This window comes from Malus sylvestris, chromosome 15 (assembly GCF_916048215.2).
Source record: "Malus sylvestris chromosome 15, drMalSylv7.2, whole genome shotgun sequence".
Taxonomy (NCBI): Eukaryota; Viridiplantae; Streptophyta; class Magnoliopsida; order Rosales; family Rosaceae; genus Malus; species Malus sylvestris.
Window position 1 is genome coordinate 22,637,497 of NC_062274.1, and position 11,707 is coordinate 22,649,203.

General features: G+C 36.4%; 1 long non-coding RNA gene across 1 annotated transcript; it reads right to left on the reverse strand.

Annotated features, from left to right (window-relative positions):
* Positions 1 to 3,870: 3,870 nt before the first annotated feature.
* Positions 3,871 to 7,395, reverse strand: LOC126603928 (uncharacterized). The gene is made up of 2 exons (XR_007616426.1): positions 6,623 to 7,395; positions 3,871 to 5,209 (listed from the first exon to the last, which is right to left on the reverse strand). It is a non-coding gene; the product is annotated as an uncharacterized LOC126603928 (long non-coding RNA).
* Between the last annotated feature and the right edge of the window lie 4,312 nt (positions 7,396 to 11,707).

Below are 11,707 nucleotides of genomic sequence, written 5' to 3' on the forward strand. Positions count from 1 at the left end.
ATGAAAAATACTTGAATGACTCTAGCCCATTATTCATGTATTGAGGAGCGAGCCCTTATTCTATAAAAGGGACTCCCTCACCATCATTAGAGAATATCAACTCTAGCCAGTTATTCATGTATTGAGGAGCGATCCCTTATTCTATAAAAGGGACTCCCTCACCATCATTAGATAGCATCGCCGCCTACTGAGCAACCATCTCGTCGCGAGCATCAACTCTAGCCCATATTTATGTATTGAAGAGCGAGCCCTGACTCAGTAAAAGGGACTCCCTCACCTTCAAACGCCACAAGCCGAGCCAACTAAGGCAATATAAGCCACAAGCAGAGCAGCCTCGCAACATATGCTACTTCTAGTTGAGCATCATTTCAGATTGGGCATCGCCTCATATCGAGTATCAGTTCTAGACGACATCTAGTTACTTCAGCCCATACATGGACTGAATTTCAAGTCTCCAGCCAAAAGACTCTCTTGACTGAAGACTTGAGGGACTACTGTTTATACCATACTTAGGGCCTCCGTATTTAGACCTCGTATAAATACTCGGGGGACTTAAATGTAATTATGTAATAAAGGAATGGGCAAATATGTAATAAGTGAGGAGCCCTTATTCTATAAAAGGACCTCTCACCCTCACAATTAGGGAAAGCCTCCTCATATCCCCTAAGATCTAAGCTCTCTCAAAGCTCTCACTCTCATATTTAGAGCTCTCTTTCACAATCCTCTTAGAGAAATACAATAATCAGTGTGGACGTAGCCTAAACATTGGGGTGAACCACGTTACATCTTGTGTTATTTACTTTCTTGCAGATTCACGGTCGGATTTACGTTGTTCCAAGACCTCCGGTTTTGTGCATCAACAACCCTATATAAATACAATGAAGGAACTCGATCTTCAATTTAAAATATTTACACTAGTGGATACCACAAAATCTTATGTTATACTTAATGAAAGTATGAATAAACTCTTAAGTGTTAGTAAATATATCGTTTTGATGGGATACGCATTCTATGAAACTAATTTCAATGATCCAACCATCAATGAATGCAATGAATACAATGAATTAACTCCTTGACTCTATATGAATACAATGAATGAACTCGATCTTCGATTTAAAATATTTACACTAGTAGTTACCACAAAATCTTATGTTATAATTAATGAAAGTATTAATAAACTCTTAAAGTGTTAGTGAATCTATCGTTTTGATGGGATACGCATTCCTCGAAACTAGTTTCAACGATCCAACCGCCAAACATGTTTGTATATACTTCGAGATCGCATACGCCAAAAATTGCAAAAAACAAACATTCATAGATCAAGCAACGGGACAAAACTTTTCAACGGTTATCAATGAAAAATCACAATTTAACGGTTATTTTAACTTCAATTTTGACGATTTTTTACAGCTATCCTTGACCCTATATGAATACAATGAATGAATTCGATCTTCAATTTAAATTATTTACACTAGTGGATTATGTTATACCTTAATGAAAGTATAAATAAACTCAGTGTTAGTGAATCTATCATTTTGATGGGATATGCATTCTACAAAACTAATTTCAACGATCCAACCGTGAAACTTGTTTGTATATGCTACATTCTTTAACTTCGATTTTGATTATTTTTTACAGCTACACTCTTTGACCCTATATGAATACAATGAATGAATTTGATCTTCAATTTAAAATATTTACACTAGTGGATATCTTATGTCATGATGATCGATGAAAATTGAGGATTTTGTAAAATGAATAACATGCAAGCTTTGAGTTCCATTGGCAAGGTTTAAACTTTTGAGAAAGGCTTCACAACCTTAAAAACAAAAACTCTTTCATTTTGCATATCCTTGCACATTTAATATTTTGTAATAGACTAGTAGTGTATGGAAGTTTGTTTGTTAGGCTTTTATTTTTTAGTGTAGATGTAGTACTTAAACGACAATGTGTTTTAATGTTTTGAAGTAATATTTATGTGGCAATGTGTGGTATGTGCAAATTTAAGAAAAAAAATATTTTTCTTAACGGGTCATAACGGGTCGGGTCACTTTACATGTTGGGTAAAGTGACTCGACCTGTTAAGGACTCGTTAAGATAACGGATGTGACACGATACGACCCGTTAAGATAACATGTGTTACACGAAAACGACACGAACACGACCGACACGTATTAGATATTACAGTATTAATAAAAATCAAAGAGATGTCGAGTATTGAAGTTCTTCTTCTGATGAAGAAATCCATTAATTCTTGATATAAAAGAGACATCGAGTGTTGAAGTTCTTTTCCATTTTTTTTTTTTTTGTATATAAATCTCACTTCTTTTGAATAACGTATATAATGGTATATGTTTCGTAATTCGAAGTGTTCAAACTTTTAATATTTATTTGAAGATCATTCTTATGAAAAAAATCATTCCAATCGAAAATCATTTAGTTATTCACAAAATGTGAGATATGTGCATTATTCCATAGAGGAACGCAAATATTATTCTATAATTATTTGAATCCATAATCTTGTTTCTCTTAAGGGAAATTTCATTTGAACTCATCTAACGTCTTTCTACACCCAACTTACTCTCTTCACCCATATTATTTTTTTATTAAAAAATTAATATCTCTTTAAACCCAAATTTATTACCTAAACCACCATCTCAAAACCAATTCAAAATGTAAAGTTATTTTTACACCCATTCCCTTTATAGAATAACATCTCTAATTGAATGTTTTTATTCAAAGAGGCGTCATTTGCCACTCTATAATTGCATATGACGTATAAGACTGGCATTTCCATGGTTGTTTTTTTCTTTTTGCTACCAAACCCATCCATAGATTTGAACTTTCCACAGAATGCAATGAAAGCTCCAGTTCAATCCATCACTTAAACATTTGACCTTGATGCTTTGAATTTGGATGGAGGCATGTTTGGTGTGGGGTAATATTCTCATTATTCTTTTCATTCATCTTTATGTTCTACTGTATGATGCAAATAACCTTGTTTCCTTAGGGCCTATGATAATCATCACGTGAGTGAGGAGGACATCACACTACCAGGTTGTAGAAGTTAATTGTTGTTTGGAATTCTCATCTTTATTATTTGTCTTTATCTGCACCAAGAATCAAGTTATATGTCTTTTCAATACTAATCAAAAGTCCTTGCAAGGTGTTTTGGGGCACAGACAGACACATGCATAGAAAAACAAATACAATATAATATAAAAAGTATGAAATTTAATCCAAAGAAGAAGCAAATGAACAAAATATCCATCGATTGAGTCATACCTTAGTTGGAGGATTCAAAACTTCAAAATCACCATCCATCAATAGAAAAGCTTGTTTTTCTCTATCAGAGCTATTAGGGTTTTAGCGGGAAAGAACGTAGGATAGACAAAGGGTGATGCTAGGGTTTAATTATAGTATGTGGGTTTATTGATAAATTTGAGATTTGTTATTAATTTCATTTTGTACTTAATAGTAATTATGCAATAGGATAAAATAGATAATTAACATTTTAAATTTAAATTAAGTGTAAAAAGAGGTTATAAGGATTTAAATAAAATTTCCCTTCTCTTAACTCTCTTTCCTCGCCCAAGTCGGTTGTCCACCTCCCAGAATAGCCAGCATTAATTAGAGGCTTAATGATGATATCAATTATTTGAATCAAACAGATCCCCACCAATCGTTTGAACATAACCATAAAGTGTCCGAAACTTTTATGCCAATCAGTCACCACATGCATGATTCCCATATTGATGATAATTTCTTTACCTCTTTAACGCACTCGATCCAATTCTAAGAGTGGGGTCTAGCTATATTTGAGACACCTTATGCTTTTGAAAATTCTTCAATCTATCAGTCTAAAACACATGAGCAGATGATGTATAATTGAGAAAAAGAAGTGACATTATTATATAGAAAAACTAATGAAAATAGTTTGAAAACTTCGACTTTTAATATAAAAGACATAAAGGTGTTGTAAGTGAATAGTACATGTTGACCCTAAAAACTACCAAGCCTACGTGGCGCGCAGGCCGAGTAACTAATAAGCTAACTACGCCATTCAGTTGTTTGCGGGGCATGTCAACTCGTCGGCCGAGCTTGGCTGAGGAGTAAAGTGTGTTGATGTTGCATTGAGCGTGCTGCTGACTTCTTGATCTCATGACTACGGTCAAGGAAGGAACACGTCTCGGCCTTCGAATTCTAGAGCCTGAAGACAAGGCTACTAGTTCTGCGAAGTTTATTATCAAAATCGGTTTTCAATGTGCCGAATGTAATAACTTGTAACATCTCACTTCGCCGAAAAGGCTAATGAGATGACCTCTGCCAATAAGGATTCGAAAATCCTTCTTGACCGAGACTTGGATAGATAACCAGTCGGTCTCGACGCAGTGATGTTCATCCAAATTGAAGGTGCTCCACGGTTGGCTGATTCTATGGCAACAATGATGTTTATCCAAACTGAAGATGTTCGCTGGTTGCCTTCGCAGTGCTGTTTATCCAAACTGAAGATGTGTTGGCGAAAAAGAAAATAAAAAATCTCAAGATGTTTGAGAGGTTTTGCGTAGAGCAATGGTTTGCGCAGGGCAGTTTGTGTGTTGAGTTGGAGATTCTTTTTTGTTGCCATTGCATCTATATTTATAGGACTAAAGTACTTGCTTTGCACGGTAAGTTAATGTTGCAGAGTTTAATTGCCACTCTAATTCCTGAAGTTGATTCGCATTAGAAACCAGAAACCAGGGCATATCCTTCAACTTGAGTCGTGGGATTTGTTCCAAGACTTTTCAAACCTAATAAAAGTCCATCTAGGCTTATCACATCACATTTCTAGCCCACCTAGGCTTCTCATCTCATCACCAAAACTCCATCAGTAGCCTTTATCCTATGCATGCATAATAAAATGAAATATAATCCCATCATGCATGCCTTATTATCTGATACTTTAAAGGCCATCTTCCATCAAACACATGGCATCCAATTCTTGCACGGCATCAGACAATCACCCATTCAATCTCATATGTATCTCCTTATAGTCTTTATCTGACCAATATTTAATTTGCACGCAAATTGTTGCTTAACCAGATAAGAGTCTCAATGCTTGAGATATAGTTTGCATCCCATTTATCTAATATAAAAACAATTCTTTACTAAAAGATAATTATTATGATAAAACCATAATAATATCCTTTAATAACAAAATTATCTTCACCTTTTCATTCGTCGGTCTGGCACTATGCTCAACCAACAGCCTCGATTGCATGGCCGATGATGTAAATTTGGGTCCAAACATTGCCCCTAGGTCATTCGGTTGTTTGCGGGGTGTGCTAACTCGTCGGTCGAGCTCGGCCGAGGAGTAAAATGTGTTGATGTCGGGTTGAGCGCACGGCTGACTTCTCGATCTTGCGACTGCGGTCGAGGAATAAACACGTCTTGACTTTCAGGTTTTAGAGCTTGAAGACAAAGCTACTAATTCTACGAAGTTCACAAATCGTCGGCGCCAAATTCGGTCACGGTGATTATGTTCGTGAGAGTATAAACACGCCAAATCGACACTAGAGTATAGGGACACAAATACTCAAAAAAAATGTACGTCTTGATTGCGAAAATGGTTCGGCCGTTAGAATGCCAAACTCTAAAACCTACTTGCGAATAACCGATCATAAACAACTCGACGTTCAATGTGTCGAATGTAACTTGTAACACCTCACTTCGTCGAAAAGGTTAATGAGATGACCTCTGCCAATAAGGATTCGAAAATCCTTCTCGACTGAGACTTGGATAGATAACCAGTCGGCCCTGTCGCAGTGTTGTTTATCCAAACTGAAAGTGCTTCACAGTCGACTGATTCTACAACAATAGTGTTATTTATCCAAATTGAAGATGTTCGCCAGTTGCCTTCATAGTGTTGTTTATCCAAAATGAAGATGTGTTGGTGAAAAAGGAAAACAAAGATCTCAAGGTTGTTGAGAGGTTTCGCGTAGAGCGAGGGTTTGCGTAGGGCAATTTGTGTGTTAAATTGGAGATCCTTTTTCGTTGCCATTGCATTTATATTTATAGGACTAAAGTACTTGCTTTGCAAGGTAAGATGATGTTGCAGAGTTTAATTGCCACTCTAATTCCTGAAGTTGATTCACATCAGAAACCAGAAACCAGGGCATATCCTTCAACCTGAGCCGTGTGATTTGTTCCAAGACTTTTCAAACCTAATAAAAGTCTATCTAGGCTTATCACATCACATTTTTAGCCCACTTAGGCTTCTCATCTCATCACCAAAACTCCATCAGTAGCCTTTATCCCATGCATGCATAATAAAATGAAATATAATCCCATCATGCATGCCTTATTATCTGATACTTTAAAGACCATCTTCCATCAAATACATGGCATCCAATTCTTGCACGGCATCAGTTAATCACCCATTCAATCTCATCTGTATCTCCTCATAGTCTTTATCTGACCAACATTTAATTTGCACGCAAATTGTTGCTTAACCAGATAAGAGTCTCAAAGCTTGAGATATAGTTTGCATCCCATTTATCTTATATCAAAACAATTATTTACAAAAAGATAATTATTATGATAAAACCATAATAATATCTTTTAATAACAAAATTATCTTCACCTTTTCATTCGTCGGTCTAGCACTATGCTCAACCAACGACCTCGATTACACGGGCCGATGGTGTAAATTTGGGTCCAAACATTGCCCCCTAGTTTCCTTGAGTTTCGGCTCGTAACCTGAATGTTTAAGGAAATTAACTATTCGTAGCCAACAACATTTCGTCGTATTGCCGAAACAAATTTTGCTTCTTTAAAATCACCTTTGTTCTGCTAATGTTGTGATCTCCTTCTGCTAATTCACCGTTTGTCTATTCCATGCACATGCATGCATTCTTACTTTAACATTCGATGGGTACCAATTACTTTCAGCAGCCCATCTATGATGGCAGAAAAGCTGCAATGGAAAGAAGATGGCAGAAAATGAAGGAGCTACAGCAGCCCTCGACTGCCGAGGTTGAGAAAAAATTTGGAGTCAAGACCGAGAAGAACTGGGGTCGAGGGTAAAGTAAAGCTGAGAAGAACTGGGGTCGAGGTCGATAAAAACCGTTCCTGGAGCTCGGCCTGCCTATATATACATATCTATAAAAGTAGCATAATTGTCTGATGTGATCTGCCAGCCATGCAGTTGGCATATATATATATATATATATATATATATATATATATATATATATATATATATATGTGTGTGTGTGTGTGTACACGGTATCATTCCTTCTTGGTAGTAGCACCCTGAAGCAAGCTATATATATATATATATAACCAAAGCTATAAACTCAAATCTTGGCCTATTGGCTGTAATGATGATGTCTGCCATGCATGTCTCTTCGACTTCGGCCTGGTACCATTTTTTATTTTTTATTTTGAGAACTGCCATCTCTCTTTCTATCTCATGTGATGTGATGTTGTTGATGGGCCATCTGACACACCTAAAGTGGACGCTGATTTGCAAATGGGGCCGAGTTAAGCCTTGTGATGCCATTTTTTGGATTGCCGCATATAAAATGTTGCCCCCTTATTTTTTTATGCCTCGGCTGAACAACCGAATGGTTAAGAAAATAAATTCTTATTTGTGATAGCTTGGCCTATTGAGAAAACTGGCAGCTCGACCAATCAAAGTTAGCAACGCTAATTATACCATCTTCTTAAGCATCGGCTGCATAGCCGAATGGTGAAGAAAATAAATTCTTATTCTTTTTTTTTAAGAAACAAAAATAAGTGGTGGAACCATAATCAGGCGGAGGTCGACGATGCTTTATTCTAAGCCGAGATTTTTTAATATCAAAATTCTCAAATTTATTTCGCTCTAGGCTGAATAAAGAATTTTCTCCAAATATTTTTGCCTTGGTGAAATATTTTTCATTTTCGGCCTTCGAATGTGTTGAACAATTATTATGCCCCCCCCCCGAGGCATAATTACTTCTCCAATTTCGGCTTTCAACTTGAACAACTTAGCCGAACGAGATTTCTCCATATCGACTATATCACCAATAATCATATCGATTGGTGTGGTTTGTTCAGCTGAAACCATGAATTGGTCTTGTTCGTCATTGGAACACTTTTCTGATGAATCATTTCAGAGTCGATTTGTGGCTTAGAAACTTGAACCTTTTCCTCTAGGCCTACCAAACTTTCAGTCTCGACCGAAAAAACAGATGGCCTAGGTTCTTCTTTGGTCGTCTCTACAATGTTCTGAGGCTGGATTTTGACTGTGGTCGAAGCAGAAATTTGCCCCTCGGCCTCTTGCCTTTCAGAAATTCTACCTCATCTCTCGAAACGTTGTTTTTGCTCCTTTAATAGGCGATGAAACTCATCCTATGAAGCCTGATCGAGATATATCATGTGTACTTCGTAGTTTTAGCACTGGGTCCTACTGGGTGTGCCAAAATGTTGACCCTAAAAACTACCAAGCCTACGTGGCGCACATGCCGAGTAACTAATAAGCTAACTATGTCCTTCAGTTGTTTGTGGGGCGTGCCAACTCGTCGGCCGAGCTCGACGGATGAGTAAAATGTATTGATGTTGCGTTGAGCGCACTGCTGACTTCTTGATCTTGCAACTACGGCCAAGGAAGGAACACGTCTCGGCCTTCGGGTTATAGAGCCTGAAGACAAAGCTGCTAGTTCTACGAAGTTCAATATCAAAATTGGCTTTCAATGTGCCGAACGTAATAACTTGTAACACCTCACTTCGAGGAAAAGGCTAATGAGATGACCTCTGCCAATAAGGATTCGAAAATCCTTCTCGACCGAGACTTGGATAGATAACCAGTCGATCTCAATGAAGTGCTGTTTATCCAAACTGAAGGTGCTCCGCAATCGACTGATTCTACGGCAACAATGTTGTTTATCCAAACTGAAGATGTTCGCCGGTTGCCTTCATAGTGCTATTTATCCAAACTGAAGATGTGTTGGTGAAAAAGAAAATAAAAAATCTTAAGATGTTTGAGAGGTTTCGCGTAGAGCAAGAGTTTGCGCAGGGCAGTTTGTGTGTTGAGTTGGAGATCATTTTTCGATGCCATTGCATCTATATTTATAGGACTGAAGTACTTGCTTTGCACAGTAAGATAATGTTGCAGAGTTTAATTGCCACTCTAATTCCTGAAGTTAATTCGTATCAGAAACCAGAAATCAGGGCATATCCTTCAACATGAGCCGTGGGATTTGTTCCAAGACTTTTCAAACCTAATAAAAGTCCATCTAGGCTTATCACATCACATTTCTAGCCCACCTAGGCGTCTCATCTCATCACCAAAACTCCATCAGTAGCCCTTATCCCATGCATGCATAATAAAATAAAATATAATCCCATCATGCATGCTTTATTATCTGATACTTTAAAGACCATCTTCCATCAAACACATGGCATCCAATTCTTGCACGGCATCAGTCAATCACGCATTCAATCTCATATGTATCTCCCCATAGTCTTTATCTGACCAATATTTAATTTGCATGCAAATTGTTGCTTAACCAGATAAGAGTCTCAAAGGTTGACATATAGTTTGCATCCCATTTATCTTATATAAAAACAATTCTTTACTAAAAGATAATTATTATGATAAAACCATAATAATATCTTTTAAGAACAAAATTATCTTCACCTTTTCATCCGTCGGTCTGGCACTATGCTCAACCAACGGTCTCAATTGCACGGGCCGATGGTGTAAATTTGGGTCCAAACAGTACCAGAAGTGACTTTTTAGAGTAAAAATGTCCGTAACGTTAAAAAGTCAACAGTACCAGAAGTGTTTCGTTAAGAATCTCTTATTATATAGGAGAAAATGCTGATTTAATCCTTGAATTATCACTTCAGTGAAATTAGGTCCCTGAATTATTTTTTGGTAAAATAAGTCCCTAAATTCATTAAAAAATGCTAATTCCATCCCTACTATTATATTCAAAGCTATTTTATCGAATTTTTCGTCTACTTAAGTCACTTGACACACTTTAGAGTATAATACCGTCACTTTCTCGACTATAAGCCCTTAACATTTCATATAGGTTGCAAATTTAATGTCTAATTTACTCTGCAAAGTTAACTTACATTATTTCTTATGAAAAACTACCAATTACCATCCAAAGTTAACTTCATACACTATTTCTTTATGAAAAACTATCAATCTACCTGCCAATGTGTATCACATGCAAGTAACGTGACTTAAATTGATGAAAAAATTGAATATAGTAGCTTCAAATATAATATTAGTGATCTAATTGACAGATTTTTATATTCAAGAATTGATTTTTCTGAAAATATAGTTTAGGGACCTAATTTTCACCGAGGTGATAATTCAGGGACTAAATTGGCAGTTAGTACTACGGTCTAGTGATATTTTTCTTCACTTGTAAGTGAGATGTCTTAGGTTCTCGCCAAAGACGAATTTGAACCACATTATTGTTAGCTCATTATGAGGCTTAGCCTACTCTCCCATACCTTAGTGTATATAATATTGTTTGTTAAAAATAAGGATAATCAGATGATAAGCTAATTAAAGTTAGGGGTGGCGCCATTCAGATTATGATGTGATTTCATGTGAATAATTTAAGGGAAGTTGATGATTGGCATTTAGTTAATTGGCCGGCCGCAGATGACCAAATTAGTCTAATGAAATGCGACGTGCTGGAGTCAAATCATTTGGTGGGTGGATTTGTTTCCTTCCGGAATTTTGGCCTCAGGTAAATTTCACCCAAAGATGAAATGCCAATCATTGCGAACCATTTGAAGAAGCATTCATATGAAATGCCACAAGTATGAGGCCAAAAGGATGGGCATCAGAATATGTACAATTTTTTTTATTATTATTTTAAAATTCCTCGTAACACATCTTTATATGATATGTCACGAGGAATTAAAAATGCAAATTTAATTAACTTCTCCTCCCTATTTAATTTAATTCCTTGTTTAAAGGGTCTTTGGCTATGAGTTTTAACACTTGAGTCACATTTTTCTTATTACGTATTACGTAATTAGTAAACATAAAAGAGATGTTGAGAATTGAAGTTGTTGTTGTTCTTCTTCTTACGTAATTAAAGATAATGCTTTTGGTATATAATTAAGGATAATGCTTGAGAAAGTTTGTGTTTCCCTTTAGGGAAAGGCATATATCCCACTTCTTTCGAACAACATATATTAATTGTATAAGTTTCATAATTGAAAGTGTTTGAACTTTTGATCTTCATATGAAAATCATTCATACAAAAAATCATTCGAATCGAAGATCATTTAGTTATTCGCAAAAAAAGTGAAATATGTGCAATCTTCCATTGAGGAACGCAAGTATTATTCTATAATTAACTGAATCCATAATCTTGTTTCTCTTAACTCTCTTTCCTCGCCCAAGTCGACTGTTCACCACCCAGAATAGCTGGCATTAACTAGAGGCTTAATGATGATACAAATATTTGCTAATCAAACAGATTCCCCACCAATCTTTTGGTCTAACTGATTAATTATCATTCATAACCATAAAGCGAGTGACCACTAGGCAAATGAGAAACCTAGCTTTAGTGCCAATCAATCACAACATGCATGATTCACGTATTGAAGACAAGATCTTTACCTATTTGAGCACTCGATCGCATGAGCGCAAGTTGTATTCGATCGCGTGATTCAATTTGAAGACAAATGTCTCAGTCCTCCTCCC